At 41.3% G+C, this 16757-nt stretch overlaps 1 protein-coding gene and 1 pseudogene across 5 annotated transcripts in view; one reads left to right on the top strand and one right to left on the bottom strand.

Annotated features, from left to right (window-relative positions):
- ILRUN (inflammation and lipid regulator with UBA-like and NBR1-like domains) overlaps positions 1–16757 on the top strand; it is a 109039-nt gene that overhangs the window by 71825 nt on the left and 20457 nt on the right. The gene's annotated exons all lie outside the window — the stretch shown is intronic.
- LOC148774098 (small ribosomal subunit protein uS14 pseudogene) lies at positions 4731–4893 on the bottom strand (annotated as a pseudogene).

Below are 16757 nucleotides of genomic sequence, written 5' to 3'. Positions count from 1 at the left end.
TTTGATAATACTTTGAGGTTTAAATTAGTAATTTAAGTTGTTTAAATGTATTTTCAGGTTGTATTGGTTTTCTGCAGTTGTACTATCATCCATTCAGTTATATTCAGTTCAGTTCAGTTCAGTTGCTCAGTCGTGTCCGACTCCCTGCAACCCCATGAATCGCAGCACGCCAGGCCTCCCTGTCCATCACCAACTCCCGGAGTTCACTCAAACTCATGTCCATCAAGTCAGTGATGCCATCATCCAGCCATCTCATCCTCTGTCGTCCCCTTCTCCTCCTGCCCCCATTCCCTCCCAGCATCAGGGTCTTTTCCAGTGAGTCAACTCTTTGCATGAGATGGCCAAAGTGTTGGAGTTGCAGCTTTAGCATCAGTCCTTTTAATGAACACCCAGGACTGATCTCCTTTAGAATGGACTGGTTGGATCTCCTTGCAGTCCAAGGGACTCTCAGGAGTCTTCTCCAGCACCACAGTTCAAAAGCATCAATTCTTCGGCGATCAGCTTTCTTCACAGTCCAACTTTCACATCTGTACATGACCACTGGAAAAACCATAGCCTTGACTAGATGGACCTTTGTTGGCAAAGTAATGTCTCTGCTTTTTAATATGCTATCTAGGTTGGTCATAACTTTCCTTCCAAGGAGTAAGCGTCTTTTAATTTCATGGCTGCAATCAGCATCCTCAGTGATTTTGGAGCCCCCCCAAAATAAAGGCTGACACTGTTTCCACTGTTTCCCCATCTGTTTCCCATGAAGTGATGGGACCAGATGCCATGATCTTTGTTTTCTGAATGTTGAGCTTCAAGCCAGCTTTTTCACTCTCCTCTTTCACTCTCATCAAGAGGCTTTTGAGTTCCTCTTCACTTTCTGCCATAAGGGTGGTGTTATCTGCATATCTGAGGTTATTGATATTTCTCCCAGCGGTCTTGATTCCAGCTTGTGCTTCCTCCAGCCCAGTGTTCCTCATGATGTACTCTGCGTATAAGTTAAATAAGCAGGGTGACAATATACAGCCTGGACATTCTCCTTTCCCTGTTTGGAACTAGTCTGTTGTTCCATGTCTAGTTCTAACTCTTGCTTCCTGACCAGCATATAGGTTTCTCAAGAGGCAGGTCGGGTGGTCTGGTATTCCCATCTCTTTCTGAATTTTCCACAGTTTATTGTGATCCACACAGTCAAAGGCTTTGGCATAGTCAATAAAGCAGAAACAGATTTTAGTGGGCTATAAAAGTTTAAATTATTAGAATGTTAATATTTTCATCTCTTTTGCCAGGAATAGTTGTGTCCATGAGTACTGTCGCTTTACTGGTTGGTGAAACACTCAAAAATGACTAGGGAGGGGAGGATGGCGGAGGGAGGGGAGGTAGGGAGGAAGTAGGGAGGAAGTGCTGCAAGTTGTTTCGGATAAGCACTAGTCCAGGAGTTAAAAGATCTGACCTCTGGTTTTGATGCTGCCATGTAATATATTACTGATTGACCCTGAGCTACTAATTCAAAGTTATTAGACCTCAGAGTTTTGTTTGTTTTACTTGTGGTGAAATAAATACAGATAACAATTTACCATCTTAACCATTTTTAAGTATATAGGTCAGTGTCATTAAGTGCTTTCACATTGTTATACAACCGTCAGCACCATCTATCTCCAGAACTCTTGAAAAAGTGAAACTCTGTACCTATTAAATATTAACTCCTCTTTTCCTTCTCCCTCCAGCCCCTGAGAACCACCATTCTACTTCCTGTCTCTCTAGGTACCTCATATAAGTGGTATCACAGTTTTTGTCCTTTTGTGACTGGCTATTTATTTCAGTTTATCTTAAAGATTCATCCAAGTTTTAACATGGTTCAGAATTTCCCAGTTTTATAAGGCTGAATAATATTCCGTTGTATGTGTATTCCACACTTTAAAATCATTTATCCATTGATGTACACTTGGATTGCTTCTCCCTTTTGGTATTATGCATAATGCTCCTATGAAAACAGGTATACAAATCCCTCTTCGAAACTCGCCTTTAGTTCTTTGGGGTATATACCTAGAAGTGAGGGTTGCTGGACCATGTGGCAAAAATTTCTAATTTTTTGAGGAAGTGCCGTACTGTTTTGCATAGTGGCTGTACCATTCTACTCTCCCTAGGGTACAAGAGTTCCAGTTTCTCCACAGCCTTGTCCAGACTTACTATTTTCTGTTTTTGTTTTGTTTTTGATAATAACCATCCTAATGAGTATGAGATAGTATCACATTATAGTTTCAATTTGTAGTTCTCTAATAATGATCAATCCTGGATGTTCATTGGAGGGACTGATGCTAAAGCTGAAACTCCAATACTTTGGCCACCTCATGCGACGAGTTGACTCACTGGAAAAGACTGATGCTGGGAAAGGTTGGGGGCGGGAGGAGAAGGGGACGACGGAGAATGAGATGGCTGGATGGCATCACCGACTCTGTGGACATGAGTTTGAGTGTACTCCGGGAGTTGGTGATGGACAGGGAGGCCTGGCGTGCTGTGATTCATGGGGTCGCGGAGAGTCGGACACGACTGAGCGACTGAACTGAACTGAACTGAACTGAACTAATAATGAATGAAGTGAAGTGCAAAGGAGAAAAGGAAAGATATAAGCATCTGAATGCAGAGTTCCAAAGAATAGCAAGGAGAGATAAGAAAGCCTTCCTTAGTGATCAATGCAAAGAAATAGAGGAAAACAACAGAATAGGAAAAACAAGAGATCTCTTCAAGAAAATTCAAGAATCCAAGGGAACATTTCATGCAAAGATGGGCTCGATAAAGGACAGAAATGGTATGGACCTAACAGAAGCAGAAGATATTAAGAAGAGGTGGCAAGAATACACAGAACTGTACAAAAAAGATGTTCACAACCCAGATAATCACGATGGTGTGATCACTCACCTAGAGCCAGACATCCTGGAATGTGAAGTCAAGTGGGCCTTAGAAAGCATCATTACGATCAAAGCTAGTGGTGGTGATGGAATTCCAGTTGAGCTATTTCAAATCCTGAAAGACGATGCTGTGAAAGTGCTGCACTCAATATGCCAGCAGATTTGGAAAACTCAGCAGTGGCCACAGGACTGGAAAAGGTCAGTTTTCATTCCAATCCCAAAGATAGGCAATGCCAAAGAATGCTCAAACTACCGCACAATTGCACTCATCTCACACGCTAGTAAAGTCATGCTCAAAATTCTCCAAGCCAGACTTCAGCAATATGTGAACCGTGAACTCCCAGATGTTCAAGCAGGTTTTAGAAAAGGCAGAGGCACCAGAGATCAAATTGCCAACATCCGCTGGATCATGGAGAAAGCAAGAGAGTTCCAGAAAAACATCTATTTCTGCTTCATTGACTATGCCAAAGCCTTTGACTGTGTCGATCACAATAAACTGTGGAACATTCTGAAAGAGATGGGAATCCCAGACCACCTGACCTGCCTCTTGAGAAACCTGTATGCAGGTCAGGAAGCAACAGTTAGAACTGGACATGGAACAACAGACTGGTTCCAAATAGGAAAAGGTGTACGTCAAGGTTGTATATTGTCACCTTGCTTATTTAACTTATATGCAGAGTACATCATGAGGAACATTGGGCTGGAAGAAGCACAAGCTGGAATCAAGATTGCTGGGAGAAATATCAATAACCTCAGATATGCAGATGACACCACCCTTATGGCAGACAGTGAAGGGGAACTCAAAAGCCTCTTGATGAAAGTGAAAGAGGAGAGTGAAAAGCTTGGCTTGAAGCTCAACATTCAGAAAACAAAGATCATGGCATCTGGTCCCATCACTTCATGGGAAATAGATGGAAAAACAGTGGAAACAGTGTCAGACTTTATTTTTTTGGGCTCCAAAATCACTGCAGATGCTGATTACAGCCATGAAATTAAAAGACGCTTACTCCTTGGAAGGAAAGTTATGACCAACCTTGATAGTATATTAAAAAGCAGAGACATTACTTTGCCAACAAAGGTCCGTCTAGTCAAGTCTGTGGTTTTTCCTGTGGTCACGTACAGATGTGAGAGTTGGACTGTGAAGAAAGCTGATCGCCGAAGAATTGATGCTTTTGAACTGTGGTGCTGGAGAAGACTCTTGAGAGTCCCTTGGACTGCAAGGAGATCCAACCAGTCCATTCTGAAGGAAATCAATCATGGGTGTTCATTGGAAGGACTGATGCTAAAGCTGAAACTGTAATACTTTGGCCACCTCATGCGACAAGTTGACTCACTGGAAAAGTCTCTGATGCTAGGAAAGGTTGGGGGCGGGAGGAGACGGGGACGACAGAGAATGAGATGGCTGGAAAGCATCACCGACTCTGTGGACATGAGTTTGGGTGAACTCCGGGAGTTGGTGATAGACAAAGAGGCCTGGCGTGCTGTGATTCATGGAGTCGGGGATAGTTGGATATGACTGAGCGACTGAACTGAACTGAACTGAATAATGAATGATACTGAGCATCTTTACTTGTGCTTTTAGGTCCTTCTGTTTGTTCAAAAGTCCTTTTGCACATTTTACTCCCCAGCATGAATACTTTTATATAACTGAGGGAAAATAAGTTACATATTTTGAAGATGAATCCATTGAGATTAGTTAGTAAGTTTTTAAAAGATTTCTGTAGTCAGTTGACTGTTCTATTCACATTAAAATATAATTGAAAAGGGTTGTTTTTTTTTAATGTACATTGTCTCTGTGGTAAGGTAGATATCCTGGGTGACCCATTCAAGGAAGTTCTTTTAGTCCAGCTTAATGAAGCCTATATCCTTCAGGTACTGTTGGAAACAGCATATTAAGGCTGTGTTTTTGGTTCAGACAATACGGGTTTGAGCAGATGCAGCAAGAGCAAGAACCCTGGCCTGATTTTCCTGGATGGCTCCAGTAGGACTGCTGGTGACCCATCTTTCTTTCTCCGATGTAATCAGGCACAAGGCCCTTTGCCCATTTTAAAACTCAGGTTATGAGTTTTATTTTTTAGGAGTTCTTTATATATATATATTGGATTGACTAGTGTATAAAGTAGTTCTGTAAGATGTTAACAGAGAAACCCGAACCATCTTTTAGGCCCATTATCAGATACTGATTTGTATGTATTTTCTCTATTCCATGGTTTGCCTTTGCACTCTATTGATTGTGTCATTTGATCCACAAACATTTTATTTGTTTTTTCCCCTGGATTGTTGTTTATTTTTAGTGACACAAAAATGAATATTTTTACTGATAAAAGGTACAGTTCACAAAGAAGATAGAGATCATAAATAAAACATTAGACACCTAACAGAAACCAAGACATATATAGCAAAAATAAGAAGAAATATGAGGGAAAAAATATATATCTATAATCATAGTGAGACGTGTTAACATTTCTCTGAGAATATTTTGTCAAGTACAGAAAAAATAAGAATAGGAGTATCTTGAATGGTGTCATTAATAATTTAAATATAATAGATTTAATAAATATAAAGCAATACCTAGACATTTGTATTTTTTAGAAAATTCCAAAATAATTCTGATATGCATCTGGATTTTAAAAAGTAATTCCAGAGTTTTCTATCAAATGTTAGTTTTGATAATATAGAATTCTATTTTATTCTATTCTATTATTTTTCTGCTGATCAATCATGATAAAATGGTATTGTGAGTAAGAGTTACATAATTGCAGTAGTGAAAGGTGTTTTTATCAGTTTTCACAGTCAATAGCCGGACAAAAAATAAAAGATAATTACCATTGCAAGTCACAATGATAATATAATTAACTTAACAATATAAAATAATTGCATACAATTTGGGGGGTCAGGCAGAGTGATGTGGTAAGTGGAAGTGCATACAAATGCTCAGCCTGTCTGTGTCTTTTGGTTGGTGCATTTAATCCATTTATATTTAAAGTAATTATCAATATATATGATCCTATTATCATTTTCTTAATTGTTTAGGGTTTATTTTCTGGGTAGGTCTTTTCCTGTTGTTTCCTGCCTAGAGAAGTTCCTTTAGCATTTATTGTAAAGCTGGTTTGGTGGTGCCAAATTCTCTAACTTTTGCTTGTCTAGAAAGCTTTTGATTTCTCCATCAAATCTGAAGGAGAGTCTTGCCCCATAGAGTATTCTTGGTTGTAGGTTTTTTCCTTTCATCACTTTTAATATATCATGTCATTCACTTCTGGCTTGTAGAGTTTCTGTTGAGAAATGGGCTGATAGCCTGAAGGGAGGTCCCTTGAATGTTATTTGTCTTTTTCCCTTGTTGCTTTATAATATTTTTTAGGGCTTCCCTGGTGGCTCAGATGTAAAGAATCCGTCTGCAGTGTGGGAGACCTGGGTTTGATCCCTGGGTTAGGAAGATTCCCTGGAGGAGGGCATGGTAACCCAGTCCAATATTCTCGCCTGGAGAATTCCCATGGACAGAGGAACCTCACGGGCTACAGTTCATGGGGTAGCAAAGAGTTGGAACCGACTGAGTGACTAAGCACAGCTCTGTCTTTCATTTTTGTTAGTTTGATTATGGTGTGTCTCAATGTGTTCCGTCTTTGGTTTATCCTGCCTGAGATTCTCTGTGCTTCCTGTACTTGGTTGACTATTTCTTTTCCCTTGTTTGGTAAGTTTTCAGCTGTTATCTCTTCAGATATTTTCTTAGGTCCTTTTTCTTTCTAATCTCTTTCTGGGACCCCTACAGTGTGAATGTTGGTGTGTTTAATGTAGTCCCAGAGGTCTCTTAGGCTGTCTTCATTTCTTTTCATTCTTTTTTCTTATTTGGTTCTGCAGCAGTGATTTCCAGGAAAACAGACTCTAGTCTTGCAGGGCACAAACAAAATCTTTTGTGCACCAACACTCAGAAGAAAAGAGTGACCCCACAGGAGACTGAACCCAAACTACCTGCTAGTGTTGGATGGGTTCCTGTGAAGGAGGCCTCGATTGGCAGGGGCTTACCACAGCAATGGGGCACCAGCCGGGAAGGTCCCCCTTGGAGGGCACCATCAACCGGAGGGTTGTGTCACCTCAGGCCAAAAAATACCAGGGTGGGAGCACAACCCCAATCATCAGCAGATAGTTGGATTAAAGCTTTACTGAGCAAGGCCCTGCCCACCAGAGCAAGGCCCAGTTTTTCTCACCACCAGTCCCTCCCATCAGGAAGCTTACACACGCCTCTTAGCCTCCTCCATCAGAGGGCAGACAGAAGAAGCAAGAAGAACCACAGTCCCACAGTGACTAAAACAAAAACCACATTATAGAAAGTCAATCAGCGTGTTGGAAAGCAGATAGTTATGTCTCAGATGAAGGGACAAGATAAAACCCCAGAAAAACAACTGAATGAAGTGGAGATAGGCAACCTTCTACAAAAAGAATTTGAATAATAATAGTGAAAATGATTCTGGATCCTGGATAAAGAATGGAGGCAAAGATTGAGAAGATGTAAGAAATGTTTACCAAAGACCTAGAAGAACTAAAGAACAAACAGAGATGAATAATATGCTAGAAAGATCCATAGTTATCCTCAGTTATTCTGAGGCAGAAGAATGGATAAATGACCTGAAGGATAACCATTTAAATTTTGATGTAGTCCAGTTTATCTTTTTTCTTTGGTGCTTTTGGAGTCAAACCCAAGAAATTATTTCCAGATGCAGTGTCAGTGACTCTTTTCTTCTAAGGGGTTTTTGTCTAGATCTTTGATCCATTTAATTTTTATATATGGTGTAAGGTAAGGATCCAAATTAATCATTGTGCATGTGGATATCCAGTTTTCCCACCACCATTTGTTGAAAATATTTCCCTTTGCCATTGAATGCTTAGTATTCTTGTCAAAAATCATTTGACCTTAAATGTGAGGGTTTATTTTTGAGCTCTTCATTTTCTTCCATGATCTAAATGTCTGTTTGTAAATGCCACACTATTTGGATTACTATTATTTTGTTGTAATAAGATTTGAAATCAAGAAGTATGATACTGCCATTCTTTTTCAAAATTGTTTGACTCTTAGTGATGCCAAGATTAGTGAAAGGGTTCAGGTGGTAACAGCCTGATCCCTGCAAAGGTCCTCCCCATCAACCAGCCCTTTGCCTAATGTTTTTGTTCATTGATTATTGCCTGAATAATTTCAAATAGGGATTAGAGAATGGCAATTTCCCCCCACATTTATTAGCTGGGGTAGTTCTGGGGTGAGGAAACTTTATCAACAATAATTTATTTTCCTGAAATTCAGTTTTACAAATAAGGCTAGGTTAAATGCTTAATTCTTTACCTTTAATTGCAGTTCTTTAAGAGGAAGGGTTTATTGCTCTATTTACTTTGGTGAAACTAATGAACGATGAGCATTAATAGGTATCATAAACTCTTAGATTTTATACAAGAAATCTGTTTTACTGTTATTGTTTGAGTCCTCTACTACAGTTAGATGTCACCAATCATCAGACATTATTCTTATTATTGACTCTATCTTCCAACAAAGTAACACAGTAAACTTTTTTTTTAATGTCACTTACAGTGCTAAGTACTTCTGCATAAATAGTTAAATACATTTTTTTATATTTACGAGCACTCCTGTGCCAGTCACCATCCTGGGAGTTTACCTAGAGGTCCCCCTCCCGTCTGTCCCTTTGGGTTATTCCGTTGCCCCTCCTCTAAGTGCTTCCTCCGTTTAGAGTTCTGTTTTGCAGACACCAGCACATGCATGTAAATGTGTCCCTTATCTTACAAAGAAGTGTTAGAATCATGGATCCTGGTCTACATCTTACTTTTTTTCACTTAAGAATTAAATTCTAGAGATGAGTGTAGAAATCTCCATTCCCTTTTCTGGCTGTGGTGTATTCTCTTTGGTAAATATGTCTTCATTTTTCTGGCTTAGTCTCCATTGATGGACATCTGAGTTATTTAAAATTTCTTCCAATATAAAATAAAATTCCTTCGGAGACATAATATCGGCACACATTATTGTTTTACATGCCTTGAAAAAGTATGTATAGATTGGATTGATTAAAAAATTTCTTGCTGTTGCATATTTAGTAATGTACTATTAATTTTTCTCTAGCTTCTTCCCCATTTCTCTCCTCTCTTTCACATTCCTGATAGTATCAGAAATGGATGTTCCCTCCTGTTTGCCTAGTCTCATGAATTCTTTCCATTCAGGCTTCTGTCCCTCCTACTCCACTAAAACTGCTGCTCTTTTCAAAATCACCAGTGACCTACATGATGCTGCATCCAGTGCTTTGTTCTCAGTTCTCAACTTGCTTGATCTGTTAGCTGCACTGGGATCAATTAATAATTCTGTTCTCCTTGATATACTTTTGTCACTAGGCTTCTTGAGTACTATCTACTCCTGGTTTTCCTTTATTCTTTGGCTTCCTCCTTCTCTTTCTTTTTTTCTGACCTCCTGAATTCACTCCTCTTTCCTTTTGTTATCAGCTGGTGGTAGGCCTACTTCAGGGGAGGGTAGTTGTACAAGAAGAGAAGACTGGTAGGAAGGGGTGGAATCTCTGTGCTTCTAGGAGTTGAGGCTGGGAGTGGGAGGAGAGGAGGGCATCTGGGTTCAGAGATCACCTGAAATGAGCCTGTAGTCTGACAAAAGCGTGTTGATTGACATGTGATGAGAGAAGGCACTCCAGGGGAACTGTGGGGTGCCATGTGTGAGAGCAGACGAGGGTCAGCAGCTTCTGTAAGCTTCGGTTCCTGCTGCAGGAGTCAGAAAAGGCTCTGGGGAAGTGGGATCAATTTTGGATTGGCTGTTGTTTCTGACATAGGGTTAGAGGGGAGGATTAGTTAGGGTTTGGGTGATGTTGTGGGGAAGGGCAGTTTGGCAGTTGGATAGCCTCAGTGATAATAGATGGCTGTAACAAAGCTAATCTGGGGCCGTCAAGAAAGCAGTAGCCACTGAAAGAGAGTCAGTATAGCATTTTACAGCTGCTGAATGACCTTGCAAGAAATAGTGTCTCCTGTTACCTTTGTGTCTACCTTTCTCTGTGTCTATCCTCCCAGCCCAATTAATGGCAATTTCCCCCCCATTCTGAGCCAGGTTTCATCTTTTGTCTCAGACCTGTTTATGTTTTTACTCTTCATTTCGTGGCACTGATTTTACTGGGTTTGGGCAGTAGGAATCCTTATTTCCTAAGACCTAAAGTAAATAAATAAGAGATTAAATGATGACTAAAACCTGCTCTCGCCCCTCACCTGCCCTGTTATGGCAGAAGCTCGTGGTTATTAAATAGGGTGTGATTTGAAAAAACTGTGAAAATGAGTCATCTCTTCGTTGTTCCATGTCTGCTTTTCTTTCTGAGCCTCTCTCCCTATTCCAGGTCCTGAATACCCCTCACTGTCTCGTCTCATCCAGGCTTCCAGTGCTCTGTCCTGGGCTTCTCTTTCTTCTCCCCCTTGTGCACTTAGGCCTATTGGCTAATCTGATGATGAGGTTAATGTAGCTTAATATGTTCCCTATGGAGGCATTTTCATTTTAAAAGGAAATTCCTTACCTCACACCAGTCAGAATGGCCATCATCAAAAAATCTACAAATAATAAATGCTGGAGAGGATGTGGGGAAAAGGGAACCCTCCTGCACTGTTGATGGGAATGTAAATTGATACAGCCTCTGTGGAGAACAGTATGGAGATTCCTTAAAAAACTAGGAATAAAACCACCATGTGATCCAACAATCCCGCTTCTGGGCATATACCCTGAGAAAGCCATAATTGAAACAGACACCTGTACCCCAGTGTTCATTGCAGCACTGTTTAAAGTAGTAAGGACATGGAAGCAACTTAGATGTCCATCAACAGATGAATGGATAAAGAAGCTGTGGTACGTATATACAATGGAATATTATTGCTCAACCATAAAAAGGAACGCATTTGAGTCAGTGCTAATGAAGTGGATGAACCTAGAGCCTATTACAAAGAGTGAAGTAAGTCAGAAAGAGAAAAACAAATATTGTATATTAATGTGTATGTATGGAATCTAGAAAGATGGTACTGAAAGATTACTGCTACGAGCTGTGAAGGATGCCGGAATTCTTGGCCTCCAGAGGAGAGGAATTCAACCTGGAGCCAGTGACGAAGCTTGATCACTCAGAGCTTTGTGTGTAGCAAGGTTTTATTAAAATATAAAAGAGATAGTGAAAGCTTCTGACACAGACATCAGAGGGGGACAGAAAGAGTGCCCCCTTGCTAGTTTTTAGCAGGGAGTTATTTACCTGTTAGCAAGCTGCTAATTAGAGGAAGGAAACACCTCAAAGCTGAGGGAGTTGCCCCAGGCCCCTCTCCCACAACGTGCATTTTGAGGTAGCATTGGCACAAGGTGAGTCATCCCCAGTCATAAAACAGTTGACGCGAATCCTGAAGAAGGGCAGAATTGCAAGCAAGCACATGGTTCGCTAACATAGCTTCAGTGCAGTTCAGGCGCTCAGGCGTGTCTGACTCTCTGCGACCCCATGGACTGCAGCACGCCAGGCTTCCCTGCCCATCACCAGCTCCCGGAGCGTACCCATCGGTGATGCCATCCAACTGTCTCATCCTCTGTCGTCCCCTTCTCCTCCCTTAAGGAAGATATTTCCATGAGAAAAACACATTGGTTAGCTCAAGATTTGAGATAAAGTTAAGTTCAGGTGGAACCAGGTGTCTTGACAATGCAGGATTAGAAGAGAAAAGAAAAAAAGTCTGTCACTTGCAGTTTATTTCCTCCTGCAGCTTGGGGACTTTGCAGGGCAGCAGTGGAGATGCAGACACAGAGGTCAGACTTAGGGACGAAGGGAGATGGGAGGAGAGGGTGGGGTGAACTGAGAGAGCAGCATGGAAGCAGATACACTACCATATGTAAAACAGATAGCCAGTGGGAATGTGCTGTGTGATTCAAGGAACTCAGACTGGGGCTCTGTGACGACCTGGGGGTTGGGGGTGGGAGGGAGGTTCACGAGGGAGAGGACATGTGTATGCCTCTTGCTGGTTCTTGTTGATGTATGGCAGAAACCCACACAGTATTGTGAAACAGTTTTCTTCCCATTAAAAGTAAATTTTTTAAAAGGAAATTCCTGAGAAAATATGAAACTAAGGGATACGTTTTTACTACACAGTGTGGCAAGATGGAGGGGAGTGAGGATGGGGAGGGAGGCAGAGTTGAGCAGAGGCAGCCCTGTAGCAGTCACTCTGCTGTAGATGGCGCCTAGGCCCCAGAAATCAAGAGTTGCCTGTGAGGAGCGGATGAACTGGAGCCTGGCTCTCCCTTCTTCCCTCGTAGATGCTAAGGTAGGTGTTGTGTTAATAGTGAAAGTATCTAAGTGCCTGGGCAGGTGTCACGGGAGCAAAGCATGTGTGGAGTACAGAGTATGGAAATGCAGACTGGAGGTTGAGGCTGAGCAGAGACAGACAGATGCGAGACCTGCTGTAACGCCGACTTTGCACTACCTACTAGAGGTGTGTCTGAAGCCACCAGACTGCCAGTGCGCAGACTGTCCTTCCAGACCTTTCTCACTGAAGCTGGGCAGCACACACCCAGCCTTCCCACTCTGGAATTGAGACCCCATGGCTTGTAGCCCAGCAGCTGACTAGAGCCTGTTTACCTCTATAGACATATTTGTTTCTTAATCCTCAGGGAGAAATGTGGGCTTCCTACAGTGCTTCCTAGAGAAGGCAATGGCACCCCACTCCAGTACTCTTGCCTAGAAAATCCCATGGACGGCGGAGCCCGGTGGGCTGCAGTCCATGGTGTCGCTACGAGTCAGACATGACTGAGCAACTTCACTTTCACTTTTCACTTTCACACATTGGAGGAGGAAATGGCAACCCACTCCAGTGTTCTTGCCTGGAGAATCCCAGGGACGGGGGAGCCTGGTGGGCTTCCGTCTATGGGGTCACACAGAATCGGACACGACTGAAGTGACTTAGCAGCAGTAGCAGCAGCAGCACAGTGCTTTGAAGATGAGTTGAGCTTTAGGAAGGATTTGAATTTGCAGCCTCTAAATCCAAATCTAGGAGTGGCTAAAACCAGCCTCTGTCTCCTGGTGCTGTCTCACAGCTTTTGGGGATGAGCCCAAGGCAGCTGTTCTAGAGCTCAGAAGACTATGAGATTTCAGTCCTAGCCACAGTTGGAATTACTCTGAGGTGTCCTTATATAATGGGTCTTTGAAAGTAGTATTTTCCGAAGTCTCCAGCCCTTTCCCCTTGGGAACCCAGACCAAGTAGAACCTGTTAATGCAGCATTAGCTTTCCATGGCTTCCATTTGCATCTTGTGTGGGGCACAGGCAGGCTCTGGAATTAGGCAGTTTCAGCCCAGTATCCACATCAAGCTGGTTCATTTGTGCAGTCCCTGCTGTTCCCATTTGAAGACCGTAATGCCCTTACTGCACTGCTGAGAAGGGGTTGACACATAAGGGTGAGGTTTCCCTGCAGGTAGGAGTGACTCGTGTCCAGTTGTAGTGAGGTGAGCTTTTTGTGGCCTCTGAAGAACTGAGTGAGTGCTGGCTCCTCTGCCTTCCCTGCTGCAGCTTTGTTCTGCCCCCTGTAGATCAAAGTACTCTCCTTCGTAGTCACTTCACTGCAGAGAGAACTGTTAGTGTTGGCTTTGTGACACTTTACCTTTTAATGTCTTAAAATACACTTTTTAAAACCTATACTAATTTATTTTAGTAAGCTTATAACAATTTGTAGATTTACAGTAAAGTTTCAGAGATGAACAAAGTTCCCATTGTTAGCATCTTACATAATCATGACACGCTTGCTAGTATGAAGGCATCAATGTTGGTACCTTACTATGAACTCAACTCCAGACTTTGTATTTCATCGTTTTTTCCTACCTTTCTGTGTCAGAAATCCCTCTGTTCCAGAAACTAGAGTCCCATGTTACACTTACTGGTTATGTATCCCAGTCTCCTCTGGTCTGTGATAATTTCTGTCTTTTCATGTTTTTCATATCCCCTAATAGTTTCGAGGAATACTGGCAAGTATCCTTTATATAAACTATGCTTTATAATGTCCTCCAGTCTGAGCTTATCTGATGTTTTCCACATGATTGGACTGATGTCACAGGTTTAGGAAAGAATACTGCGAAAGTGAAGTGCCCTACGGCGAGGTGGGGGTACTTGATATTTCCATAATACCGCTGATGAAACTAACCTTGGTCACTTGGTTAAGTAGTTTGTTTGCCAGTTTCTCCACCATAAAGTTAATCCTTTTCTCTTTCCCTACTCTATCACTAAGATAGAGTGGGTTGGGGAGGGTGTATAGAATTAAGCTAGCACCTCTTGGAAGGGAGAGTATCTTTATATCTTTTATATATATTATAATATATGTATATTATTTGGAATTCTTTTGTAAGAAAGTTTGTCTCTTCGCCCTCATTTATTTATAGAACTATGAACTCATGTATATTTATTTTATAGTTGGAGTTGCAATGCAGCGCTCTAGTGTTTTGTTGCCCAAGTTGTTCCAGCTCCAGAGGGAGCTCTTTCAGATGGCTCCTGTATCCCTGTAACATGCCCCACCCTTTTGTGTTTTGAGCACTTCCTTTCTTTCTGGTACAACTAGATGTTCCAGGCTTTTCTTAAATTTTCCATGCCCCAACCCTGGAATTAGCCATTTCTCCAAGCAGCCCTTGTTTTTTTATTAGAGAATAGTGTTTAGAAACCACTGAGCACTAGGTGTGGTCATTGCTGCTGGGGTGTCACTGCTTCTAGGCCACATTATTGAGCGGAACTGGATAGTGTATGTATACCTGCTACCCCTGTGTACAGACATATCTGTTTCTGTTTCTTTATTTACATATCTGTTAGGATGATAATGGGGAGTTTGTATAGAGGTGTCTGACTAATCCAGTACCACAAGGTTTAGAATGCCCTCTTTGCTTGCTTTACTGTAACATCCTTCTTCCATAATGAAAAGCCTTGCACCCAGTACCCATTTACTTATAGTCACCCCAATATGCCTGTTCCTGTACTATAAATAAATATTGTAACCTGTATTCCCTCAGGAAACAAGTTACCAGCTCTAATATTGTCCTCATTTTTAACTGTTTCTGTTTTAGTGGACAAATCGTTAAGTGCTTGTTAACTTTCATTATGATGTGATTTAAGAGTTTGTCATATTCTTTAATCTGGGATGTGTTTGTATGTCAGCATGATTGATTAAGATGATGGATTTTTGTCTCCAAGTTTAATGTTTCCATTTTACTCCACACTGCAGATAGTCTAAACTTAAGAGTTAAAAGGTTATGTTCTCTCTTCATTAATTTATTACATATTTCTACAAAAGGAAGTATAGACTTATTAAAACTTTATACTTATTATTAAAGGTTTTATTATATATAAAAGAGACAAGTTGAAGGAAATAAGATTTGCAATACCTTCTCACCCCAAAGTTCTGGCTCAGATGCTTTTTAAAAATTTGCCTTAAGGCGGGACATCTAAACTCAGTTTCTCCATTTGCTCAGTAAGTCTTGACAGTGTAGGCTTGATACTTGGTTTTATTTTCTTGGCTACTTTTCTAGGACATCCGGTTTACCCATTCTTGTTACTGGTGCCAAAGATCATATGCCTAGCAGTAAAGATATTATGGTCCCGGGAAATGGGACTGACTTAACTAAAGCTGTCATTCCCTGGACACTTGGTTCCCAAATTCCTGTGGGGAAGAAAGAATTGTGGGTTTAAAAAGCTATACTAAGAGCTAGAAGTTCTTGATCATCATCGTGGTCAACTTCTAACTTGAAGTCTGACCTTGGGCCATCACTTCTACCTCCAGACTGCAAATCCTTCATCTAGGAAGTGAAACAGTTCCATTAGATAACTCCTAAAGTTCCTTACAGCTGTGGTTTTATCATCAGAGACAGTGAAATACCTGGTATATGGCCCTTCCATCCTGAATGCGCCGGTTCTTTTCTGGTCTCAGAAACTAAGCAGTGTCGGGCAGCTTAGTCCTTGAATGAGAGAGTGAAATGCCTGGCTGGCAGGTGTAATCTTGGTAGGTAAGGTGTTCTGGCAAGAACTGGAAATGGTCAGCCTCTTTGAAATAAGCTTATGTGTGTGGGATGAACACATTCTGAAATGTGAGGTCTATAGGTAGAATGAGGAGGGCTCAGATGGTACCATGTAGAAGACGTAGTCTTCATCGTGCAGTGAAGAAGTAGAAGTAATAGAAGTAGTATGAAGAAGACGCCGTAATGTCGTCTTCAGAATAATCCATCATGGTAGGAACTTTGGAGAATCAGAACTGGGCTGTTTATTATTTGGTGTTTATAAATCAGGGACTCCTTAAGTGACATTCCTTTTACAGCTATTATGTAGAATCTGTGAACAATACAGAAAAATAGCCAAGGTGAAGAGAGTATGATGGCTTAAGTATGATTAAGGCTCATTGAGTTGTATTAAAGAAGCTTTAGTTCTCAAAGCATTAGTCTTGTACTGCTAACAGCCTTCAGAAAAGTCTGTTCCTTCTCATAAGCATTGAGTTTCCTGAGCTAAGAGAATGAAACCTATGACCTATAGCCGAGTACGCTATCCATACCATGTATTTACAAGAGGATTTTGGTGAACAGATGAGTGGAAGACAAAAGTAGGAATTAATGTACTATAAGACAAGGCATTTTGCTTGGAAAAAATTAATAATAGGGTGAAGGAATGTTGCCTTTGGTTAGAAAGTGTAAAATAAGCACAGAATGAGTCTCCCTCAGGCTGTTTGCCATTGAATTGTTCTGTAAAAGCCACATTGTACCTATTTATGAGATTGAACCTTGTATGAGAGTCTTGAATGTCCTCTGACCCACCATTCCTGGCTCCTGTTCCACATTTCTAAATGAAGTGGTACTC

The sequence above is a fragment of the Moschus berezovskii genome, chromosome 23 (genome assembly GCF_049115385.1).
Source record: "Moschus berezovskii isolate FMDL1 chromosome 23, NW_MosBer_1.0, whole genome shotgun sequence".
NCBI classification, from domain to species: domain Eukaryota; kingdom Metazoa; phylum Chordata; class Mammalia; order Artiodactyla; family Moschidae; genus Moschus; species Moschus berezovskii.
The sequence above is the reverse complement of the archived record's forward strand: the minus strand, read 5'-3'. Positions and strand labels throughout refer to the sequence as shown.